This window comes from Aedes aegypti, chromosome 2 (genome assembly GCF_002204515.2).
Source record: "Aedes aegypti strain LVP_AGWG chromosome 2, AaegL5.0 Primary Assembly, whole genome shotgun sequence".
NCBI classification, from domain to species: Eukaryota; Metazoa; Arthropoda; class Insecta; order Diptera; family Culicidae; genus Aedes; species Aedes aegypti.
The window spans coordinates 54,048,026-54,075,288 of record NC_035108.1 but is presented as its reverse complement, the minus strand read 5'-3'; the positions used below and the strand labels follow the sequence as shown (position 1 = coordinate 54,075,288).

At 39.3% G+C, this 27,263-nt stretch overlaps 1 protein-coding gene across 5 annotated transcripts in view; it reads right to left on the bottom strand.

The window, feature by feature from the left end:
- LOC5566288 (RNA-binding protein Musashi homolog Rbp6) overlaps positions 1 to 27,263 on the bottom strand; it is a 1,418,593-nt gene that overhangs the window by 541,788 nt on the left and 849,542 nt on the right. The window lies entirely within an intron of this gene.

Here is a 27,263-nt window from a genome sequence, read left to right as displayed (position 1 = left end):
AAACCTCTCATCGTTATCACATTACCATGTTCAACCTCCGTAGCTTTCCTGGAGTGCCCTCTCTCCATACGATAATGACGCGTGCCGTGCTTGTTCGGCTCCGTGTTCATTATCTATATTGAAATATTCCTCAGTCATCGTTTTAAAATTCATTAAAACACCGTCGTCATTACTGCTTCTGCTGCTGCTTGCTGCTTGGCTGCCTTCGTCTTCCGGGTTAGGTTCCTGCGACCATCGTCAGAACAATAGTTTTAGAACGCTTTCCCGATGTGGGAGTTCACCTCCACTTTTAGATTGTATGTTAAGGAAGGTGGGCAGGCGTTTATTACAACAGTGTGGAAAGTCATCATCGCCGGCGGTTAGTTCGGTTCGGAAGCTAAACCATCCAGCGCACTCCGGGTGTGAGTGTGAGAGTGTGTGTCATTGTGGCAGCGCCAACCTACGCTCGTCGTTTGTCGTCGATGGCCTCGATTGCTGGCTGTGTGAGCTCGCGACGAATCGGTGTTTAGCACACTTTACATAATGATGTGACGTTGTGATGACGGGGTTGGATATTGAGTTCAACCTCGGGTGACGGAATTGGGCCGGAAATGGAATCGCTTCGATGTGGGTCGTTCGATTAAAGAGGTTTCGAGCGATGGGTAGGACGGTTTTTGCTGTCGGATCATTAAGGTGGAAGCAAATCCGAAGAGGCGTTTTGATTTCTCTGTCGTTCTTGAAGCGAAGCCAAAGTCCAATTATTCTCAGCTGACGGCTTCATTTTCATACGGAGAATCTCTCGAGAGTCGGCCGTCACTCATCTAGCTATCCATTTCTTTGAACATATGAATAAAACGTGTGCGTGTCTGACAAAATGAAACCATCTGGGGTCTGTCACGATTCGTCCACGTCAGAAGAGAATTCAATCTTAAATCAGTCCAAGCGTACACGCATAATCTATTTTCATGTGGCAGGTGAACATTCCACCATACGTTTACTTATTTTCGTTAATTCCTCCAAGACATACTTTAGCATTTTTTTTTCTTGATTTTAGCAATCCAGCGTATCAATTAGACCCACCAAAGAATAGGGCAAGATTTTTAAGACATGACAGTTTTTTACAGCTGTTACTCATCTACTACCGAAGTGTTTAATAGTTTGATTGATATTTTAAAAACATGGAGTTTTTGAATGACTGTCTAAGAATTATTCGAAGTTTTGAATGATTTATCAGTTATCATTTATAGGGTATCAAAATCCTCCTGAGAGGGATGATATTGGGGGGGGGGGGGGCTCAATGTAATAAGAGTTGTCGTTCAATTATTGGGAGAATTTACATTGGTTAAATGGGCTTCGTGGCCTTGCGGTTAGCGGCGTCAGTCGTATAGGCGTATTGTGTCACGGGGTGTGGGCCTGTTTACCAGCTCAGTAAGCTCTTTTACAGAGAACTTTTCTTATCAATGCTGGTGGTCAATGTTCAATATTTGTGCCTCTATGCCTAGGGAAGTCAACTCATCACTCTCAATATGCTCTTGCTAAACAGCTGCGCATTCTCCGCTGTTTGGGATCAATATTCAATTTTGTGTTTTTATTTTTAACAAATATTTTCATTTCTTATGGACAAATGTTGAGCCATAGTATCACGTTGCTACAGTGATTATCCACATCAAAGCTGCAAGTATTTAATAAGCAATATGCCAATAGGCTGTTCTTTCAAGTTGTCATTAAAAAAGCAAGTTACCAATACGCAACTAGGGTTGTCATGTCTGTTACGGCATGAACCAGTCGACGGTGTTTTGAAAAAAAAAACCTGTAGGTCGTAGACAAAAAAGCCAATTTGGACAAATTGAAATGTAAAATTGTGAGAAGTATTAGGCTGTTCTTCAAAGCATTGCATTGTATCTTTGTGAATCTCACAGAGATTTAACGGCAAAGCGAAACGAAACTTAGTACCGTAAAACGGGGTATCTTTGATAATGCGGGTAACTTTGATAGTGCGTAACCCACCACATACTAAACGAAATATCATAATTTCTGTAAATCGGTTAAGCAAAACGAATGCAAAACAGAAGAACATTAGTATGACACTCCATATAAGAGCTGTTTTCATTTGAATCGAGACCATTTGAGGCTTTTAACACGAATATTAAAAATTGACATAATTTTAGCATTTTTGAAACGCTTACAAACAATCTGTTGTACGATCACTATTTGATGTACTTTTGAATAGTTGGCCACTTATATTTGGCAGCCTGGTTATCATAGAACTTGAATACGGTCTCAAATCTCTTAGCGAATATCAGTTTCACAAACTGGGACCATTTTTGTAATCTAAGTCAGAAATTTCCATATAACGTTAAACGCCTACAGGTATGCAATGCCCTACAAATGTTCGTAATTCATTCAATTTTGTTCGATGCATACTCCATTATCAAAGTTACCCCAAAACAGAAAACCAACTTTCGATTATGTGAAAAATTATATATCCATTCAAATTAAATCTTTTGACAATCTATCAACAGCAATCGATAGGTAGGATGTCAGTACTTGTTTTAAAAATATAAATTATAATTCTTTGAAACAGCATGCATAAATATTCAAGTTTTCTTCGAAAAAACTATCAAAGTTACCCCGTTTTACGGTATGTGAGATGTTTTAGCTAAACCTTGATCTTTTTTCAACTTCTAATATTTGACAATAAATTGTTTAAGTCAAGGTTGTTTAATGCTCATAAGGAACTTACAATCATCTTCCTACCTTCTAATCAGAATTAGTCTCAAAATGTTATGCATTCTGGATAATGGGGTAATGACCCATTTGGAGTGATGGCTTTGTGGGTAATGGCATTCGGAGTAATGTCAAAGAGTGGTCTTTACAATGAAATTGAATGCTACACAATACATTAATTCGAATCATAATGTTTTTATGAATATTGTAAGAAAAAATTCTTACTTAATCGTCCAGGAACTACTCCGGAATTCTTTTTCAGATTCCCCTGACATTCATCCATAAATTCTTCTTGAATTCTTCCTAAACCCTTCTGGGATTGATCTGAAATTCATTAGTTTATTTCTGATTTCTCTTTAATTTCTTCTGGAAATCCCAGAATACTTCCAGATATAACTCTGGGATCCTTTCAAAATATTCTAAGGTACCCTTCCGGTATACTTCTGGAGTTCTTCTTGACTTCTTTTTGGAATTCTTGCAGAAATCTTCGTTTGATTTATGCGTCTATCTCCTTGGGATTTCTTTTGAAATACTGGAAATTAAATTCTTCGAAATCCTTTAAATTTCTTTCGGAAATAGTAAGGAAGTTTGTACCGAAAATCTTGATGCAATTCTTCCGGGTATTACACAAATATCTAAGGACATTCTTCTGGAATTCGTCCGGAAATAACTTTGATTCTGCTGAAATTTTTCCATAATTATGCCTGAAATACTCCGGGGATTCTCACGAAAGTCTCTGGGTTTCTTCCGATAACCATCTTAGATGCTTTAGGAAATGCTTTCGCAATTCTGTTCGAATATATTTTTAGGATTGTTCTGAAAATCCTGTTGGAATTCTCCTAAAACTGCTTCAGTATTTTTCCTTCAATGCATCTTTCGAAAAACCTGCTGGATTCATTTCGGAAATCTTTCTGAGGATCTAATAGATTACTACACCAACTGGATTTGGTTTTTCAAGGATTCTTGCAAAAGTTCTTCCAGAATTCTTCAAGAATGCTTCTGGTCATTTCTCCAGAAGTTTTTGGGAAATCTCACAGTCATCATTCTCGAATCTCCCTGGATTTCTTCTGGAAATTCTTCAGGAATACCCATAGATTTGTTTCGGCAATCCTGCTGGCAGGCTTCGATATATCTTTCGAAGATCCTTAAGGATTTTTTACTGGAATTTTTCAAGATATCCTGCTGGGATTCTTCCTATAAACTTTCTGTGACTCATTCGAAAATACCACTCGAGTTCTTCCGGATATTCGAACGTTAAGCGTTCTGGTGTTCTTCCAGAAATACAATTGTGATTATCCGGAAAGCAATTCTAGGACTCTTCTTAATATTTTGTGAGCTTTTTTTTAAGGATAACTGAAGAATTTCCGAAAGAACCCCAGGATGATTTGCAAATGAATCACAGAGAAGTTTTTGGAACAATTTCAGGGTAATTTCTGGAAGAATAACTTAAGGATTTACGGTGAAATCTGGAAGAACCCCATGTGGATTTAACGAAGAATTTCACTTGGATTTTGGAATTTTTCCCACATTGATATACAAAAAATCCCAGTTCTTTCAGAAGAGTACCTGGAAGACTTTCCTGGAGTTTTTTATGGATGATGCACTAAGATACGCATGCGTAAGAATTCCTGAAAATTTTCCGGAATAATTCCTGGGCGATGTCCGGCAGAACTTCAGAAAGATTTATGAAAGAATTTCAAAAGTTGTTTTCTCAAGAATCTTAGAGCTATTTGCTTAGAAATTCCTAACAGATATTCAAAATTATCTCCGGAAGATTTCCGAGAAAAAAATAGAGCAGGGTTCTCCTAAGAATTGAAAAAAACAAAGATATGGAGGAGTGCCAGGAGAAATTTACCAAAAAATACCAAGAATTTAAACCGAAGTTTCTGTCAGTAAAAAATTGATTTTTTATCATAGTTTCAGATGGATTTCCGGGAGAATCTCAATTAATCAGAAAAAAAAATCAAGAGATATTTCTGGAATAAGCTTTGATTGGTATTCGAAAAAGTCTCAGAGAGATTCACTAAAGAATCACTAAAGAAAAATCATTCAGAAATTTTGAGAACATGTTAGAACTTCTTTCAGGATAAACGAAGTTTCTTGAGGAATATGAATCTTTTTATTTAGGATTTTTCGTGAAGACAGCTGTTAGCATTTTCATAGGCATGAAATTCACCATAAAATATTACTGGGATCCTTAAGTAAATTTACATGCAGTACTTTTCATGTATTTTCCTAGACAGAAACAACTCCTGGAAAATACCGTAATTATTCAATCTTTTAAGGAAGCTGTTTATAAAGAGATTTCTGTAGGTGGTTTTTTCAAATGATTAAGCTTGGGTTTTCACTTTTAAGTTCTCCTCAGGAGTTCTTGAAAAGTTCATCAAGAAATATTTAAAGTTTAATGAGGAATGTATTTTGTTGTTTTTTTAACAGAAAAAATAACTTAATTCTCATAAGATTGGCTTGTTTTTTTTTACTCCCATACAATTTTTGTAGATTGAAAACTATGCTGAAAATCTTCAATGTATATTTTATCAGAAGTCGGATTTTATCACTGACACTCCTTTGGTTCTAACACTCTTATTTTCATCACCACAGGACTAAGTAAGCTTTTCGTCTTTACAGGGCTGGTAGCGGCTGAGTACCTTAAAAATATAAAATTAGATGATTGTACCCCGTTTGGCATAAAGTCGTTTGGCATAAGGTCGTTTGGCATAATGATTGACTTAGAATAAATATCGGTATTTTTGAAGCGTTTACCGAGATCAACACCACCGAGCCAAAAATTGGTAGGTTCTATTTAAACAAGAGATTTCCCAAGCTTAAAACTTCAAAAATTGTTGTGACATTAGAGAGCACTACTAAATAAAACTCTTGACTGGTCTCTACATCTCAGAACATAGAATATCTTTGAGCTTGTTGCGGTATACTTCTTCTTCTTTCTGGCGTTACGTCCCTACTGGGACAGAGCCTGCTTCTCAGCTTAGTGTTCTTATGAGCACTTCCACAGTTATTAACTGAGAGCTTACCATGCCAATGACCATTTTTGCATGCGTAATATCGTGTGGCAGGTACGATGATACTCTATGCCCTGGGAAGTCGAGAAAATTTCCAACCCGAAAAGATCCTCGACCGGTGGGATTCGAACCCACGACCCTCAGCTTGGTCTTGCTGAATAGCTGCGCGTTTACCGCTACGGCTATCTGGGCCCCATGTTGCGGTATACATATTTGGAAATAGTGAATTGGCAAAGAAAGTTCGCAGTTATTCATCAAGGGAACGCTCATAGAATATTTCGCTGCAGATCAAGCTCTGTCCCAGTTTGGACGTAACACTCGATGAAAATTTCTTGATAAAATAATGGATTTTTTTTTTGCAAAATATCAAAAGCTAATCTAAGGATTTATCAATGCGACTTAATGCAAAAATAGCCAATATACGAGAGCAAATTATTTTTCGTCTAAAATGTTTAAGGCTCCAATGCAAAAAAAAATCTTTTCACATAATAGCTCAAATAAACAACCATCTTTAAAAGAAAATATTTGTGGCAAAACTTTTCAAAGGTTCAATATCAATTCTAATTTTGGAAGTGTACATAAAAAACACCGTCTATTATCGAGAGAAGGGAAAATTTGTGATAGAAATTATATTTTTCCAGCATATATTGAAAGGAATTCACGCGTTTGCCCCAAAAAATATACTGTTGAATATTTGCAGGTTCTAAGGTAATTATCATTCTACCAGGTAATTATCATTCAGCCAGAATTGATAAAACAGCAAAATACATAAAAAGGTTAAAATTTAGCTTCTCAAAATAATAAAATTTAAAACAGTATAAATATAAAGAACAGCTTATTTTTAAAAGAAGGCAAAATTTACAATTAAACCAATAGAAGAATGGATGCCAAAAATTATTGCGGCATATTAAAACGAAAATAGATATAAAAAAGTGCATTCAGAATCATCGAAGTGATTTTGCTACTTTCCGCCGAATGCCATTTTCCCGAATGACTGGTTTCCCCAAAAAGTGATGACGAGAAGGAACGTCAACAGTCAAACAGTTAAAAGAAGGAAGTAATCTATCATTCTCGGCTATACACGTGTTGGCAAAAATGCGGAGGACGGTAAACCTCGAAAGAACTGCCATTTAAATTGAGAAGGGTGCATTTTAGATGGTCAGTTCGTTCACCACCCTGAAAAGTATAAAGTTACGACAATTATGAGTGCTAAAAACTTTTCGGGGAAGTAAGCTAGTAGGGGAAACGGAATATTCGGGGAAACGACATTCGAGGAACCGACATTCGGGGAGAAGTAGCACAACCCATCAAAGTAACTGCAGTAATCGATTTCTGGTTTCGCTGATAATTTGAGCAGATCAATGTTATCAATTGTCGCCTTTTTGTCAGTTGGAAGCAAAAATACTTAAAAAATATAGCTCCAAAGAACAGCCTATACATAAAAGAAGGAGAAATTTATTGTAATTTTAAATCATCAGCTTTCATATCTATAATTATGATTTCATCATATTTAGAAAAAAATAGAACGATTAAAAGAAGGGTGAATTTGTGCTTAATATATATATAAAAATCTTCAGTGCAAAAATTTGTTCCAATAGCGAAACTCAAAAGAGGAATTAATATTTGAAATAAGGGTAATTTCGGGATAAATAATAAAATACTATTGGCAATAATTTGCATAATACGTTTAAATTTATTCAAGAGCGAATGATTGTTGAATAAAGTGTCATTTTGTATCAATTGATTGCAAAACAAGCCTGATGCCATCAATTCATTAGCAACGTAGAAACGAAAAATTGAGAAATTCTCAATTTCAGACTCATTATGCCAAACGACCATTATGCCAAACGGCCATTATGCCAAACGGCCATTATGCCAAACGGCCATTATGCCAAACGGCCATTATGCCAAACGGCCATTATGCCAAACGGCCATTATGCCAAACGGCCATTATGCCAAACGGCCATTATGCCAAACGGCCATTATGCCAAACGGCCATTATACCAAACGACTTTATGCCCAATGACTATAATGCCAAACGACTTTATGCCAAACGGCTTTATGCCAAACGACTTTATGCCAAATGACCTCTTGCCAGAAAGTGGAGACTAGAAAAAAAAACCTAAACGAAACCAAGATGTGGCCAGAATAAGACCAAAAAATAACCAAGGGAGCAAAACGAACCCTGATAGGAGTCAGGAGATAAAAGTTTGACTCTTCATAACATCAGAGCATCTAAGATATTAAGCCTCTATTTAAAAAATCCTCGTGGCATTGTAGCGGTCCTGCCGACCGAAAGAAGCATTCCCCTCCCCGTATCGAATAATTCAAAAGATCAATGATCACCATTGATCTAGGAAAGAACCCTTTTATTTTTTCGATGATGTTCCACGCAAGTTGGTGGATTTCATCAGATGTGGGTTTTCACTGTTAACTAGAAAACAAGCGATGTAAGCAGAAGACTTACCTTACTGCTTGTTGCTCGTTAACGTGCTCCAATGCCGGAGAATGTTTTTTGTTTTTGTTTGTGTGTCACCCGACAGCGCTGACTGAACGCCCCAACAAGGTCTCGGTCATATGGCTGTACTAACTGAGCCAGAGCAACGCTCGTTCTGGTTTTTCTCTTTCTCTCTTTATTTTCAGATTGGGAGATTGAGTTCCCCGCGGGAGCGCGATAAAACGCCCCGATCGCTGGCGGCGGGGGTTGCAGTTCTGACCGGAGGGGTCCGGGTGTGGACGACGCGTTGCAGTTCTGACGATGTACGACGCGTGCAGTTCTGACGGTCCCCCAGTTCGGACGAGGTGTGCCGTTCGTTTTCGACATTTTCGTTAAAAGTTCAGTGGGCATTTTCTGCCAAATTGACGAGCGGGCCAATTCGGGTCGAGAGTGTTTGGTAGTGATATAAGGTGGATAAAGTATAGGTGGATAAAGTATATTTCGGGAAATTGGTGGAACCACCCACATACGCTATCAGAATCGAGGGTAAAGTGAAAGTGTCTCAATCGATTCCTTAAGAACGATTCTAAGGGTGGAAAGCTAGTGAATTGTGACGACCTTTTAGTAATAAATAAAATTGTTAGAAGAATACAGAGTGATCAATATTCCGAAAAAAACCAGTGACCTAGCCGGGGGGCCCGCTACAAGTGGTGACAGCGGTAAAGCGTTTCTTCAAAACGCCGGCCGCCAACATTTTCAGACTGGACATTTTTAGACTGGTGTGATAAGAATCGAGAAGAAATAAAAGTGTTGGGGGAGAATCCGGTAAGTATTTCCAGCAGTTGAGGCAGCTGCGTCCGGTGCAAGTGATAATGAACAGGACGATGCCAAGTCGACGCATTCCAAACAGTCGATTGATGACCAGCAGCAACAGGAAGAAGAGGATGAGGATCGTGATGATAAGGACGAATCCGCGGTGAGTGTGTACTATTTTCTTATTTTCATAAGTTAAGCTCTAAACTCTTTAAAAAAAAAAATCTCTGACTGCGATCCAATTTCCTCAGTTGTAAACAAATGTTTATATATTTTAAACCTTGGTTTTCTGTTCCATTGTACATATTGAGCCGATAAGGATAAGTATTTTTTTCCTTCTTTTGAACTTTCAATATAAGAAGACTGTTGAAACAAGTTTTAAAAATAATATCGATGATTATAAAGTGAATGAAATAGCGTAGATTTGAAGCCACTAGTGTAACTTTTAAGAGAGGGATAACATATCTTTACATTAGGATTATCGAACGGAATTGAACAAACCCTTCTACTTTTCTGTTTTAGTTGCATGAGGGATGAGTTTTTTCCAAATTGCATTTACTTCTACCTATCTCGAGTCTAAGCGCGATTGTAGGGCATATTCGGTAAACTTTAACTTACTTATTTATTTATTTGATGTCAAACATTTTGCAGACCATTCTAAATTACATTGTGTTCTTAATATCTATGTGTTTATATACTATAAATTTGTTGAGTATACTCGATTCAATATTTTTTTGATTTCTCAAAACAAATTGCCAATTTGCGTTATCTAATTTCAGTCTAATATTAGTATAATTGGCTCTACTATAATCGAAAATATTCACATACACATATTCGTGAGGAGTATGATAAATATGCATAAACATAGAATATTCTATTGCCGTGTGAAATGATGCATTTTTCCATAATGGTGAAATTGACTCACTTACACAGAAATCTTCATGCATATTTGTCAATAAAAAAATTTTTACGTGATTTATTTGATTAAGGCCAAAGGATGCAGTTTTGTCAAAAATAAATTGCAAAGTTTCATTATCGCCAACAACAGGGAGTAGAATACTCTCGTTTTCAAAATCAGGAATGAAATCTGCATTACGTTGATTGAAATCGCCATAAATATGCACCTTGTTTTCGTGAGGAAGTTGATTTATGATTTCTTCTGCTATCAGGAAAAAACTCTCGTATGTTGACTTACAAGCCTGATCTGGGGGAAAGTGAACTGATACAAAAATATGAGTTTCTTTACCAATATTTGATTTAACCCACACCTGCTCAAATTCTTTAAAGTTAGGTGAAGCAATGATTTCAGAACTGAAATTTGATGATATTGCAACAACGAATCTTGAATGTAAATAATTTAAACAAAATATGGAGGAATTCCCATCTAATGAATACATATATACATTAAAGCTGAAACACTCACAAACACAAATAAAGAAAAAAAGGGCCACATATTTAGCAGATAGTGATAAAATCTTTAATAGTAGCGAAAATTTTAAGTTTTCTGTTACTTTTCTTCTCCAATGTTCTTTTATTAAGCTGTAGCGACTATTTATTATCATGTTTTCTTTTTGTTTTAGCTGCAAATCAAGTTAAGATTCGCGAAAAGTACAGGTTTTTAGAAACTCAAAACAATGTATACACCCTTATAATTACTGCATTAAAGCCAACCGATAATGATGGAACAGTTGAAGTTCATAAATTTGCATAAGGAACGATCTCAAAACCAATCAAATATATTTAAAGCAAACAGAAAGTAAAGAACAAACACGCAAATCTCTCACACAAGTGTTGGAAAAGCAGCACAGAAAACGAGTGCATTCCCGCATAGAAAAATACAATTGGCCATACATTTCAAACAGCAAGTTTCCTGTTTCTGTTACGGTTAATGTTTCGCAAACAATCTCTTTTATGTAGAACAAAATGAAATCGAAAGCTTTGGACAGTAAAAAATGTTATGAGTACTTCATACGAAATAGTGATAATCTATTAAAGGATTCAAAAATGGTTGAACAATTTGGATCGAAAACTCTTATGAATGATGATTTTGCGATGTTTGTGCAACCCACCTATATACATAAACATTTTACAATATATAACAATTACTTTACAGTTTGGCAAACAGTTCATTGGACTGATATGTTTGTGAGCTATTTTCAATTTCATCACCCTAAAAAAATTACACTGCTATAGCCTTAGCTTTATACGTTCCCCATAATTATAAAATTATTTTTGTCGTTTCCAGACAATTTGATAAAAATTTGAACAATCTTTTGGTGATTTCTATAGTTTTAATAGAATAGGTTAGCAAAAAAAAAAAAACAAAATATGATCAATATGTTTGGCACATTTATTTTCACTGTGTAGAATATTTTTGGCGTGTTTTTCATCGCGCATTGTCTTAAAAAAAATCAACAAAAACAACATTTTCTGCTGCTGCTGATTCATTTTTATCAAAATATACATCTAATCGAGCACCGGATTCAAAATCGATGGTAAGTAATCATTTTCTGAACTCATCCCGTCCAGCGGCATGTAATGTGCTACTATTTTTTTCAGCTTACTTGTGATGCAAGGCATTTGAAATTGCAGTTCTAGTCGCTTCCACCAAGCAACGGGAACGTTGAGAACACCGGACACAACCCGAAATAAACAAGCAGGCAAACTGAACCCGTTCTCATAGTCTCGGTGGCTGCTGCCTGATAGTAAAGGGAGTCAGGTAAGCTGTGGACCTGGAGAGGATGTCCGGAACTTGATACACTCGTCTCATTCGGATATCGCCTGCATAACTAACCCCAGCTTTACAGGTACGAAGACGTGGCCAAGCTGCCGGATGAAAAAATGTGTCCGTTTGTGTATATTATGACATGACATGATGAATCCAATTCAAGCGAAAGTGTGTAAAGTAATTAAGATTGAATTGATACATAATAAAATTCTAAACACGAGTGTTCTTGTTTCATTGCTTATAATGGAACATTTTATTGCATTTTCTTTTATTGTATAAATACAACGGAACGGTTCGATATACGGTTAAAATACCATAAAGCACCAAAAGCTGATAATTACACATACATTATTCGTTCTAATGGATAAATATGGTTTAACTGTATTTGAACTGTTTGTCTAACAGTGAATTTGGCAAAAAATGGATGGTATACCCACCTTTCGACAAACTATCCACGACAAATTTTGTTCGAGAAAATCGTCATTTTTGAATGGTTACATAACTTAACCGCCCATTCCCCACACTGTTATTTGCCCATTTACAATTTACCAAACTGTGAAAATCGTTTGCGGTACTGTTGGTTTATTGTTAATTTGGATGGTATAGGAAACTGGTTAGATATTGTTTTTAGTTGTTATGGATAGTTTGGCGAATGGTGCCAGTACGGTTCCAGTTTATGCGGGTTTTTACGCCAATGGAAAGATGGGGCAGTCAAATTTCCCTCCTCAAGTAACAATTTCAGTGCTTTTTGATCTTAGATGTTATTTATGGAGGTTATATTAGAGATGTATTCATTCCTAACAGATTTAATAAAGCATTGCAAAGTGCCAAACATTCTTTTCGGTAAAACCCACTTTTAAATTCATTGCACCAGTAAATTTTTATTGGCAGGAATTTCACGCGATCGTAAGAAAATTTTCTGCCACGCAAATAAAAAAAATGTTTATTTTAATTGATTATTATGAGTCGGCAGACATCATGATGATTTCAAAATCAAAAAAGGTTATGGTTTATAAACAAATTATTGGTTGATGTTTGTTCAATCATAAGCTCTTAACATTGGTTTTATTCCGATATATATTAGGATATCGTAAAAGATTTAATACCGCTAGGATATGAGCTATTGTATTAAGAATGTTTTATAGCATACTACAAGGGTAGATGTATTCATACGATACAAAACTAAGAAGTTTAGAAACGGTTTTAAGGTATAGTCTTTACAACCTCCTGTAATGTGGGCCTTTTCGGGCTTAACGGAATTTTATCAAAGGCTTATTAAGGCTAATAAGCTCTAAAATGAGTTTTAACGATATGGTGGTATCAACAGCTTGTAGTAAATGAAAAAACTAAAAATGTTACTTGGGCCGCCAATCGACTTGTGCGTCGGTCGGCCGTGTAAATCTTTTGTACATATTATTTTCTCTAGGTTCAGAAGGCTCAGAAAGAATCGAACGCAAACTTTGCTTGTTTTGGAAAACCTCGTTCTAAAGTATAGATATCCAGAGGACAATGGGAAAGATACATAATTTTTTTGCAATCCCGCTCTAGAACCCCAGGGAAATATTATTCTGGACGAAGTAAGGGCTCTGCCACCAGTGCCACCCCGCTCATTAGTACAAGAAATGGGAGAAACCTATATGGATCCAACACCAGAAAAAGAAGTAGCGATAGAAAATATAACACAAACAATATCGCCAATGTCAAGAAAACCTGAAAACAAAGAGACAATGAAAATAACACCACTCCGAGTAAAGTGGTAAAATGAGAAAAAAAAACCTTATATACTAAAGATAAATTTGAACAAAGGAATAACAGTTGAACCTTGAAAATGAAAAATTAGGGGCGTGGGACATCAACCAGAGAAGTGACGTGCCTACAGCTAATTATAACAAGAATGCGTCCGTCAAACTCAGTTTTGAACGTACCGAAGGGCTGGAAAAACCAGAATAGGAAACTATTCTGTAAGGGTCGTTACCCTCTGGAAAAGTGGGAAATATGGAAAATATAAATGGGAATAGAAAGCTTATAAAGAGAATATACATATGAAGAGGAAAAGACACCCTTCAAAGAATAATAAAGTATCGAAGAGGAAAAAGACTCTTCGCAATGAAAAACAATACAAATGGGAATAGCAGGAATAATGACATTGATAAAAAGATCCAAAAGGGGAAAGAATATGAAACTGGTTGGGGTCCTGAAATACATACTCTGGATATTAATGTAATAGTAGAGGATCAATATGATGGAAATATGAAAACTTAAGAGAATTAAGAGAGGGTTTACAAAAAGCCCTCTGCAAATTTAAAATAAATTATGAGAAATTTTAAACACATAATAGAGACAAAGAAAATGTCTAAAAATTTTGACGAAAGAGGAAATCCAAAACCTCTATGAAATAATGAAATTTTAAGAGAACCTAGATGTTCCGTGTACGGAAGGAGTCATGTGATGCGTGAACATATTTGCAATCCTTTTCCTTCCATTTCTATCCCGCGCGTGTGGAGACTTTTCTTCCACGCCCCACCTTCATGCACGATCACGCCACGCAAGGCTCTGTGCAGAGGAAGGAAGTGTGAAAAAGTACAGTCTTCGAGAAAGTGTCGACAGCAACCAACGTGTTTAGAAGAAAGTTCCAACTCACGTGTTAATTTAGTTAATTAAAGAGTAGTTAAGTGTAAAACCCAGTGTTTTAGATCATTTCCCAGTAACCCAGTCCTAGTTCCGAAGAAGTGTCCTCCCGAAAGAGCCGTAAAGTGTATCGGCTACAAGACGAAGCGTCCAGCGAGGGATCCTTACCCTCTAGCTTCGGCCGTCCTCCCGGAAAAGTGTTACAGTCCACTTTGCTCGTTCCCCCAGACGGAACATTGGTCCTTCGAGCCGGATCCGTGATCCGGTAGTGATTTAGTGTGTGTGATCCTCCTTGGACTGAGTTACTGGTGAAAAGAGAGACAGACTCTGAAAAAGTGAAGTTGACGAAACCGGAAGTGTTCCAAAATGTCTCTCGTGCATAGCCCTAAAAAGACACGTTCGGGAGTGCAGCACGGCGACACAAGTGAAGAAGAAAGAGAAAATCAGAATCGTTTGGCCTGCGCAAAGGAATCGCTGATCCGGAAGATTGGTGTCCTGAGCCGTCAGCGTTCCAAGGCAGCCGATAAAATAAAGCGGATCGGAGGAATTCTGATCGACGACGATGCCGACGTGTCCGTACCGAAGCTGAAGGTGTATGCTAGAAACGTGGATGCCATCTACAGTGAGTTTAACGATTTCCACAACCAACTTGCTGAGATCCTGCCGGATGATGCAATGGATGACCACGATCAAGCGTACACCAGATTCGAGAAAGATTACCACGAAGTGTCGACGTACATCGAAGAGATGCTGATGGATGCAACGAAAAAGGAAACACCTGACATCAAGCCCCAAGTGATCGTCCAGCAGCAGCCGCTAAAAGCACCGATACCAACGTTCGATGGCCGATACGAGAATTGGCCAAAATTCAAGGCGATGTTCATAGACATTATGGACAGGTCCAATGATACTGATGCCATCAAATTGTATCACTTGGACAAGGCTCTCGTCGGAGCAGCAGCAGGAATCCTCGATGCCCGAACAATGAACGAGAACAACTACGCTCAGGCGTGGAACATTCTCACAGAGCGATTCGAAAATCCCCGTGTCATCATCAACACCCACATCCGCGGCCTGCTATCCTTGAAGAAGATGACGAAGGAGTCCTATCGTGAATTGCGCCAGTTATTAGACGATTGTTCCGGGCATATCGAAAGCCTACGTTATCTGAAGCAGGACCTCCTAGGCGTGTCGGAACTGATCGTGGTGCATTTGCTTGCATCAGCCTTGGATGCCTCTACCAGGAAGCAGTGGGAAGCAACCATCGTTCGAGGAACGCTTCCGAAATACGACGACATGATGAAGTTCCTAAAGCAGCAGTGTAACATCCTGGAGAATTGCGAAACATCAGCTCAAGTCCCTCCTCCTCGTGCCGAAAGATCGAACGTGAAAGCCGCAGACCAGTCGAAGTCAAGTCCGAGATTCAATCCGAAAATCCTAACCGCTAATAGCTGCGGCAGTGCTTCAAGTGAAGAATGCGACTTCTGCGGCGAATTCCACAAGAACTTCCAGTGTGAGCAGCTGAAAAACATGAGCGTACCTGAGCGAGTCGAGAAAGCACGTTCCTTAGGCATGTGCTTCAATTGCTTGAGGAAGGGTCATCGGCTGAAGGATTGTCCATCCGATAGAAAGTGCTTGAAGTGCCGCCAACGTCATCATACTCAGCTTCACGACGATACAAGATTCAAGTCCCAACAGCCTGAAAGCAAGATGCATGAGCCGACAGCTTCATCGGAGTCCACACCGAGACCAGCTGTGAAAGAAGTTCAAGCAAGCACATCCAGTGCACCCACATCGCAAGGCTCACACAGCGTGACGTCATCGTGTTCCATCCAAGCAACTCCAACCAAGAAAACCGTCCTCCTTTTAACAGCAGTGGTGCACGTTTACGATTCCCAAGGTAAGCCTCACTGTTGTCGAGTCCTGCTAGACTGCGGGTCCCAGGTGAACCTCATAACGAAGAAGATGGCCGAAGCCATCGGAGCAAAAATTTCATCTGCAAATGTGAAGATTTCCGGCGTCAACAATCGTACGACAACCAGTATGGAGAAAGCCATCGTTAAGTTCCGATCCCGTTATAGTGATTACCGTGCCACGGTAGAGTGTGTTATCACCCCAGCAGTGACTGGTAGAATTCCGAGTACCAACATCGATGTGTCCGATTGGCGGATCCAGACTTCAATGTGCCTCAAGAGATTGACATGCTGATTGGCAATGAACTCTTCTTCAAGATTATCAAGTCCGGTCAGTACCAGTTGGCAGAGCATCTACCAGAGCTGCGTGATACTCATCTTGGTTGGGTATTCACGGGAGAGCTAGAAGAAGTGTTCCATCAAGGTCCATCGTATTCCCACACGATCACCGTCGAAAACGTGTACGAAGCTCTGCAACGTTTTTGGAGCGTAGAAGAAGTAGCTGATCAAGATCCTGTGACATCCGAAGAAGTAGAGTGTGAGAAGCATTTCCGCTACACACATGAACGCAGCGACGAAGGGCGATTCGTTGTGCAACTTCCTTTGAAAGAAAACGCCTCCCAGCTGAGTGACTGCAGGTCGGTCGCTTTAAAGAGATTCCACCTCCTCGAACAACGCCTCGTTCGAAATCCGTGTCTCCGTGAGCAGTACGTGCAATTCATCAGGGAGTATGAACAGCTCGGCCACTGCAAGCAAGTAAGTGAATGCAAAGATTCTCCCAACGTCCAAAAGTGCTATCTACCGCACCACGCTGTCATCCGTCCAGATAGTTCCTCGACGAAGTGTCGAGTAGTGTTCGATGCTTCTGCAAAGCCATCGCAGAACAGCCTTTCCCTCAACGATGTCCTTAAGGTAGGTGGTACTGTCCAATCCGATATTCTCGATATTGTCCTGCGATTCCGCAAGCACAAATATGCTTTCACGGCTGATATAAGCAAAATGTATCGCCAAATCATGGTTACTGAGATGCATCAGCCACTCCAACGATTTTTTTGGAGAGAGAGTCCCGAACAACCGTTGAAAGTATATCAGCTAACTACCGTTACATACGGCACAGCGAGTGCACCCTTTCTTGCAACTCGCTGCCTGGTTCAGTTGGCTGAAGATGGCAAAGAGAAATGTCCCCTGGGAGCGTCAACTGTGAGGGAAGACTTTTACGTTGACGATGTGTTGTCTGGCGACGATACGTTGAGTGCAGCAATTGAACGACAACAGCAAGTTAAGGATTTGCTGGCCAGCGCTGGTTTCCCGATCCATAAGTGGTGTTCCAATTCCGAGCAGTTGCTGGAACGCATTCCAGTAGGTGATCGTGAAACTCCCAAGGTCCTCGAAGAGCAAGGTATCAACACCGTCATCAAAGTGCTTGGTATTTTGTGGGATCCTCACAGCGATGATTTTCTGTTCTCGATCAAATCTCCAAATTTGAACTCCGAATCCAAAGCCAATACCAAGCGAACGATATTGTCCGAAATTGCCAAGCTGTATGACCCACTTGGATTCTTGTCGCCCATAATTGTTCTCGCCAAGTTACTATTGCAACAGTTGTGGCGTAGCAAGGTGGGCTGGGATGAGCCTGTCGAGGACGAAATAAGCCAACAATGGATGCAGCTGAAGAAATCCCTTGAAGCAACGAACCAGGTGCACATTCCAAGGCGTGTGCTGATTGATGATGCTGAATGCAACGAGCTTCATGGTTTTGCTGACGCTTCGATGTCAGCCTATGGAGCGTGTGTGTTCATTCGAAGCATATTCAACGAGTCGGCGCAACTACAATTACTCTGCAGCAAATCCAAAGTAGCCCCTTTGAAGGCAGTGACGATTCCACGGCTGGAATTGTGCGCGGCACTCCTGCTTGCGCGTTTGGTGAATAAGGTTCTGCAGTCAATCCAAATGTCGTTTCATCGTGTGGTGCTCTGGTCGGACAGTCAGATTGTTCTGGCTTGGTTGCGCAAATCTCCTGACCAGCTTCAAGTGTTCGTGCGCAATCGTGTTGCTGCAATCCGAGAAGAAACAGAAGATTTCGAGTGGATGTACGTCCGGTCGGAGTCCAACCCGGCTGATATAGTGTCGCGTGGGCAAATGCCCATCGAATTAGTGAAAAATGAGTTATGGTGGCATGGACCAGACTTTTTGAAAAAAGTGAACATTGAAAATAAGCCACCAGAAGAGATTATTGAAGACATTCCGGAGCTACGTGTTGCTCCAACAGTGTTACCTGTAATTGAAGAAGAACAGTTAGAAGTGTTTTCGAAGTACAGTTCGTACAGAAAGTTACAACGTGTAATTGCGCTGGTGTTGCGTTTCGCCAACAACTGCAAGAAGAAGGATTCAGCTTCACGTGTGAATAAGCCTATCCCTACCGTGGCTGAACTTCGTCTTGCAATGAACATTATTGTGAAAGTGATACAACGAGAAGAGCTCAGCGATGAGATTGCTCGAGTCGAATCGGGTGAACAGTGTCGAAAGCTTGGTTCGTTGGGACCGATCCTTGTAAATGGGGTGCTTAGAGTCGGAGGACGTTTAGAGCATTCCAAGCTACCATATGGTGAAAAGCATCCGATCATCCTGCCGTGTAAAAGTACGATTGTGCGAATGCTGATTCGTGCCCTACATGAGGAGCATCTGCATCTGGGACCAACTGGTTTGGTTCATGTGATCCGAAGAGAATTCTGGTTAATCAATGCTGCTGCGACTGTTCGTGGAGTGACCAGATCTTGCGTGAAGTGTTTCAAGGTCAAGCCCATCGATACAAGCCAGTATATGGGAAATCTGCCGTCCTGTCGCGTGACACATGCGCCCCCTTTTTCCGTCACTGGCGTAGATTACGCTGGACCGTTTCATATCAAGCAGGGCTTGCGTAAGGTGACCACAGTCAAGGGATATGTAGCGGTTTTTGTATGTATGGTTACTCGAGCCGTGCATCTAGAGCTGGTGTCAGACATGACTACCAGTGCCTTCATCGCTGCGCTACAGAGGTTCGTGAGTCGGCGTGGAATTGTGCATCAGCTGCATTCCGACAACGGCACCAATTTTCGTGGTGCACATCATGAGCTGAATCAACTCTACCAGGCGTTCAAACAGGAGCAAGATACCCACCAAATCGAGTCGTTCTGCGTGTCCAAGGGAATTGAATGGCAATTTATTCCGGCGGATGCCCCCGAATTTGGTGGTACAGTGGGATTCCGTTTTTGGCAACAAAGTTGAAATTTTCAGTTGCCAAAAACGGAACCGTGCCAAAATCGGAACCCATATTTCAAATTTTATTTTTCAACTAATGGTTTTGAAAGCATCATTACAATATTAATACATAATTTTTATGGAATCATAAGGCGTTGAGACTTCGAAAAGGTTCACTTCGAAGCATTTTCCGAAGGGTTATACTATGCTATGAATCTATAGCTCCGTAATATTAAATCTGGCAAATGATTTTCTGGTCGCGTTTTTACGCCTCAACGTCTTCAATTATTTTTTAGAAGCTTTATGCATAATTTTTGTATAAGAGGGCCTTGTAAAACCAATAATCGCATAAGTGACTTTTATTGAAGAACTGGACATTTTCTTAATACTTTGAGAGAAAACGAAAACAAAAATGTTTTCTTTTGAAGACGTATTTGCAAATCAAAAGCGCAAAACGGCATGACCTTTTTTTCTAATTAAATGAACATTTAAAATCAGTTTAACTTTTGGACTTTAGCAAAAAATCTGAAAAATTCGGTAAGTTTAGAATTGCTCCTTCAATTTATGTTTCTGATAAAGTAAAGCATTTTGTAATGAATGGTTGACTGTATCAAAAGGGCAAACATAAACATGAGAAGATGCATAAATGTCTTGTAATTGTGTAGAATTAAATTTTTAATTGAAATAATGTTTAATTCAGCTTGATATATGTTTTACACCTGCCTTATGAAATCAACTGAAATTTACAGGATCCTGTTATGAAACCTCAAGAACCTTATAGGAATCTTCAGGTTCTCATAAGAAATCTACAGAAAAAACGCTTGAGCTCTGAAGCATCTTGCCAAGCATTCGTAGGATCTCGCATAGAGTTCTCAGGATCTTGCTAAGGATTTTGCTATGAGTTAACATCTTGGAATTCCGCTGCGATGTTGCCGTGAATTCTCAAGTCTCCGATGAGAAAAATTAAAAGTTTATTATTATTAGGCTACCACTAGCACACCTCAAATTCCTCTGGAAACCTTTTCAAAATCCTCGAGCTTTCGCCGAAAATATTAAAAATACTGCTCGAAATTCACATTATCCCGCTTAAAATTTACAAGACGCTCTAGAGTTTATTAGAAATTACCAGATTTTGGACATAATCCTCCATAACCAGTTATACACTCTAACGATCCCTCAAGAAGCTCTCAGTGTCCACATGGAATATGCAGATACGAAGAATCCCTTAAGGATTCTCCAGGGTATAGATAGGAAACTCATAGACTCAGCTCGTAAGGAACATTTTGATGATGTTGAGACCCGTATCCTTGATTAAAAATCTTGTACAGAATTCTGGATCGTCTCTTAACAAATCTAACGCCTTATAGAGTCTATAGAAAAGAGAGAACGTAGCTTTAAGGCCCAAGTAAAAATGGTGCAAAAGTCAAAACTGAAAAAGCAGTTTTCTCTTTTTAAATAGACAAATTGAAGAAAATAAAAACACACAGTTCTTTTATTTGCCAAATAAAAAAACTGTATGTTCTTATTTTCATCAATTTATTGTTTTAAAATGAGAAAACTGCTTTTGCTTTATTTATGCGATGTAAACACGACGTCATGTAAATTTAAGTCTTGAAACATGTAAATTTGTGTTATATGTCACGTAATCACATAGAATCCTGCCGGATTACATGACATATAATTGAAGTTTACATGACATACCATGTAAATGTCCATTTTATACCACGCTCCGATTATGTGCATTATATGTCTCAGAAATTTACACGTTTCGTTCGAACTGTGTACTGGCAGACTCAAGTGGGCTGGTCACTCAATATGAATGCATATGAAAAAAGAATGGTCTTAAGTTGAGATACTGGTGCAGATTATTGGTCTCATGAAACGTTGCCTATGTATGACCAATGACCATTCTGAAGTAAAAAAGCGCGTACGCGAGTCCTTAGTAGTTGGTGAGATTTGGAGAAACATCGACGAAAATGGAGATCTGGAATATTATCGGTGTGGAGTTGACATGCTATTCAAGTGCCTAAAGCAACACACACGATAATATTTACAAAAATTTACAAATTTTAATGGTATTGAAAAATGTTGCCAAAAACGGATCCATTTTGTTGCCAAAATCGGGGGGTGCCAAAATCGGAGCATGCCAAAAACGGAGCATGCCAAAAACGGAATCCCACTGTATATGGGAAGCGGCAGTCAAGAGTATGAAGAGTCATCTGAAGAGGATCATTGGAAATGCATCCCTGAATTTCGAGCAGTATGTGACTGTCCTGGCAGAAATCGAAGCGATCCTGAATTCCCGTCCGCTATTCGTGACATCGTCAAGGTCGGACAGTCCAGAAGTGATTACGCCTGCCCATTACCTTATCGGGCGTCCTCTCACCGCAATACCAGAGCCGTCGTATGAAGACATCCAAGCCAACCGATTGGATAAGTGGCAGCACCTGCAAATGCTCCGAGAGCATTTCTGGAAGGCTTGGTCCCGCGAATACCTGAGTAGCTTGCAGTCTAGAAAAAAGAACCAGAAACTCAAATCAAATGTTAGTCCTGGAATGATTGTTCTGGTGCACAACCGGAATTTGCCCCCTCTGCAATGGAAGCTGGGTGTCGTAACCAAGACCTTTCCTGGAGTAGATGGCTTGATACGAGCCGTAGATGTCTACAGCGACAAGTCAACGTTTCGCCGCCCGATCAACAAATTGTCAGTCCTGCCGATAGAAGACAACAAGGCCTACTTCGGCCAATCTCAAGTTTTGAAATAGACATTTCAACGTGGCGGTGAATGTTCCGTGTACGGAAGGAGTCATGTGATGCGTGAACATATTTGCAATCCTTTTCCTTCCATTTCTATCCCGCGCGTGTGGAGACTTTTCTTCCACGCCCCACCTTCATGCACGATCACGCCACGCAAGGCTCTGTGCAGAGGAAGGAAGTGTGAAAAAGTACAGTCTTCGAGAAAGTGTCGACAGCAACCAACGTGTTTAGAAGAAAGTTCCAACTCACGTGTTAATTTAGTTAATTAAAGAGTAGTTAAGTGTAAAACCCAGTGTTTTAGATCATTTCCCAGTAACCCAGTCCTAGTTCCGAAGAAGTGTCCTCCCGAAAGAGCCGTAAAGTGTATCGGCTACAAGACGAAGCGTCCAGCGAGGGATCCTTACCCTCTAGCTTCGGCCGTCCTCCCGGAAAAGTGTTACAGTCCACTTTGCTCGTTCCCCCAGACGGAACACTAGAGGAGCCCATATCCTCTATAAAAATAAAATGGAATGTTATTTACAACATGTTTTTACGCAGGCTAATCAAGGGAAAATGGAGTATACTTACAGGTCCAACCTACAACCTCAAAAGGGAGAGGGGTGGAGCAATGCCGGCAGCCGAGGACTCGCCACAACAAGCGGAGGAAAAAGAGTGAGGTACCTAGAGGCTCGGTGAGTTAATTTTATTTTTTTTTTTCCTTTAAGATTTCGCAGATATGCAAGAGGGATAGATTATTGTCTTGCATCCCTGCAACAATATGACAACTTTCTCCGGCAGCGTAGGAAAAAAATTATCTATATAGAGAAATCCACATTTGATGGGATATGAAATTCAATTTGTTTTTGGCTGACACAGATGATTTTCTGAAGTTGGTTCAATTGTGTTCATTTGTTTTGGATTTTTGGTTTGTCACATAATTTGCCGAAGGCATAAGGCTAATCAAGAGTGTCCATTGATATTTGAGATATTTAACTAATATTGCATATGTTAAATCTATTAAGAAAAAAGGCAAAAAAATACATTTTCGAAAAAAAACAAATATTCGAAAAAAAAATAAGAAATGTTCGAAAAAAAAAACATTCGAAAAAAAACAAATATTCATAAAAAAAATAAGAAATGTTCGAAAAAAAAAGTATTTCAAAAAAAAAAATAAATGCCATTAAAAAAAATAAAATAAAAGAAATATATAGTTCGTATTTAATCCATACTTTTTACTCTTAGCAAACAAAAAACTATACTTTAGAAAGAAAAAAAAAATCTTTTTACTATTTATTTGACTAATTGACTTAATTGATATAGGAGACGGAAGTTTCGTAGGGACAGAATAGGGTCAGGAGGATCATGAGGTAGTCTGTGATGCTAGTCATGCCGACAAGGACGAGCCGTTGGGGGTTGTCCGATCAAGACGAACAAGGTTTACACGTTTGGAGGTGTTGGTTTGGCGCCGAAGAGAAATGCTGGGCTGTTGCTGCTTAAATTGCCATGTTAGACCGCAGTCCTAGTCTTTGTTTTTGGTAGTGAGATATGCATTTGGAATGGGAAGAATATTCTGAGCTGTGCCAAGAGAGTAGTCATTAGGCATCTGGAATGCCTCGCAAGAGTACTAGGGTAGTGATGTCAAGGAGCTGATGAATACCTACGATGTCCACATTGAGGTGTCTCCTTAGGATCAGAAGCTGGACATCATCAAGGCCACTGGTGCCAGAGCGAACATCGGAGAAGCCAAGATTGCAATTGCCAAGAGGATCGAAGAGCTCCAGGCTGATCGCAAGAGTACTATATGACATGTGCCAGCTGAAATCCGACAAACTTCATGAAGTTGAACGGTGACATGGAAGAGGAACACTCGACGAATCTCTGAGAGTGGTTCGATGGAATCGGAATGGTGATTGGTGGCTAAGGTTACTCAACACATGGAAACGACTTTGGATAGAAGGTTACGTGCAATGAAAAGATGTTAGTTACTATTTGGAAGATACTCCGGTTTTTGGTCTTGCCGGTTGATTGGGAGATTTCGTTCAATGGACAACCCTACAAATAACTCGTTCGGGGCTCGAAATCCAGTTTCGTTCGAGGGAATTCCTATTGGAACACAGACACGAAGCGGCATTCTGACAGACTCAAGCGGCAAGGAGGTAGGTGAATCATCTTAGAGCAGGGAAAGAAGTAAGGAATAGATTAGATTAGAACGCATTTGCAAAGGGAAAAACAATCTTTGTCTTAGAATGTAGAATAGTCCTAGGGATACTCTTTACGCTAGCCAAATGCCTACTGCAAGTTTTTCTTTGCTTCACAAATAAAAACTTAATTTAAGGGGGGGCGGATGTAGCGGTCCTGCCGACCGAAAGAAGCATTCCCCTCCCCGTATCGAATAATTCAAAAGATCAATGATCACCATTGATCTAGGAAAGAACCCTTTTATTTTTTCGATGATGTTCCACGCAAGTTGGTGGATTTCATCAGATGTGGGTTTTCACTGTTAACTAGAAAACAAGCGATGTAAGCAGAAGACTTACCTTACTGCTTGTTGCTCGTTAACGTGCTCCAATGCCGGAGAATGTTTTTTGTTTTTGTTTGTGTGTCACCCGACAGCGCTGACTGAACGCCCCAACAAGGTCTCGGTCATATGGCTGTACTAACTGAGCCAGAGCAACGCTCGTTCTGGTTTTTCTCTTTCTCTCTTTATTTTCAGATTGGGAGATTGAGTTCCCCGCGGGAGCGCGATAAAACGCCCCGATCGCTGGCGGCGGGGGTTGCAGTTCTGACCGGAGGGGTCCGGGTGTGGACGACGCGTTGCAGTTCTGACGATGTACGACGCGTGCAGTTCTGACGGTCCCCCAGTTCGGACGAGGTGTGCCGTTCGTTTTCGACATTTTCGTTAAAAGTTCAGTGGGCATTTTCTGCCAAATTGACGAGCGGGCCAATTCGGGTCGAGAGTGTTTGGTAGTGATATAAGGTGGATAAAGTATAGGTGGATAAAGTATATTTCGGGAAATTGGTGGAACCACCCACATACGCTATCAGAATCGAGGGTAAAGTGAAAGTGTCTCAATCGATTCCTTAAGAACGATTCTAAGGGTGGAAAGCTAGTGAATTGTGACGACCTTTTAGTAATAAATAAAATTGTTAGAAGAATACAGAGTGATCAATATTCCGAAAAAAAACCAGTGACCTAGCCGGGGGGCCCGCTACAGCATTACGACTTGTATTACTATATGTGTTTTTCCATGATTTTCTCTAGGAATTGCAAAAGAAATTGATTCAGGTATTTGTCAAAATATTGAGATATTACGAAAGGACTTCATTTAGTGATAATTCCTCAAGGAATTTCTTCACAAATTTTCCTAGGGTTTTTTTTGTTGAATTTTGTTTGAGTATTCACCGGGATTTTCTCAAAGAGAACCACGGAAATGGAATTTCTCCATTTGAATTCCTCCAAAAATTCTTAGATTATTTTTCAAGAATGCCCTTACTCCTCTAAGATTTTATCCAGTGATTTATCCATCGATTTTTCTGCGGCATCCTGCAATACGTCTTCTAAAATTCAGCCAATATCTTTTCTCAAAATTTCTAGCGATTTCATTTAAAGTTGTCTCTAAAAATTCCTCCAGTAATTCTCTGGGATATTCTGAAGTAAGGTTTGAAAGTTTTGATCCAGCAGTTTTCCATGAATGTATGAAGGGACATAACAAAAAAATAATTCGTGAGATATTTTTAAAAATAATTTAGATTAACATATGATAAGACTAGTGTAAGTTTGAAATACACTCTACATGAAAAAGGATCTCTGGACTCTTAAGGAACACCTGGGCTCTTGGGGAAGTTAAAGAAGATTACCTAAATAATTTGCCAAGGCAACATTCCGTAGGATTTTTTGAAGAAATTTCTCGAAAACCATTGGATAAATATCTATAGAAATGTGTGTAGGTATGTTTGAAGGAATTATTCAAAAATTTACTGTAGTAAAACTGGTCTGGAAACTTAAATAAGTTTTTGAAGATTGCATAGGATTTTTTGAGAAAGTTCTTAAGAAATGTTCAATAAAACTGCAGTAGTAATACTTGGAAGAAACGCTGGGAAAATGCTAGAAAATAAGTAGTTTTGTTCGAAGGACCCCTCAAGGAATTTTGCATTTCTGGGAGGAAACGTGGATGAACTCTTGAAGTAGGTTTACTTCTCGCAGGATTTCTTAAAACACTCAAGCTATTTTTCGAGCACTCTAAAATAACCAATTCTGTAGAAATCTTTGGAAGATCTCCTAGAGTAACAACTAAAGAATTCGTTTGAAAGATTGGTGAAAAAATATCAAGCGGAAATTCTAGGATACTTTTGGTACAAACAAAATGAAAACAATACTTGAGAAAATTACTGGCGGTAGTAGATTTGGAGTTCTCAAGGGTTTCCTGGATTCTGAAGAAATTCGTCTAGGCATGCTTTGAAAAATTACTAGAAGATTTTGGGAGAGATCCCTGCAGAAGATACTGAAAATATTCTAAATAAGATTTATATGATAATCCCTGAAGCTTTTCTTCGGGGATTCTGAGTCGAAATTCATGAAGAGCCTGTTGAACCCATTATAGTATCTGTAGGTTACTTTCTAGCTTGTAAAATTTTGCATCAGGATTCAATGCAAAAAGAATAAGGGAATAAAAGGCTTGAGAGACAATTTGGTTAAAAAAAATACTTTAGAGAACTTCAATTTATGAAAGATAACAATAAAATAGAGACCAAGCCTCTAGAAAGTAACCTACTACCAGTCCCGTCTTTAGGATCTTCAGCGACTTTTGTTATCATTCATATTAACACTTCAGTCGTCGCGCTGTTGTATTTTGTACAACACTGCTGAAAAAAGCTCGCTTTTCGTTCACAACAGCAGCGTGGTGGTTCTGATGGTGGCAGACCGCGCGACGACTGAAAGGTTAAAAAACATGAATATCCTTCATATCATTTTTAAATCAGTTTATTGAACAAATTTGACATGAATAGACCAAACCAAGCTTGCCTTCATAACCAATGAAGTTGTT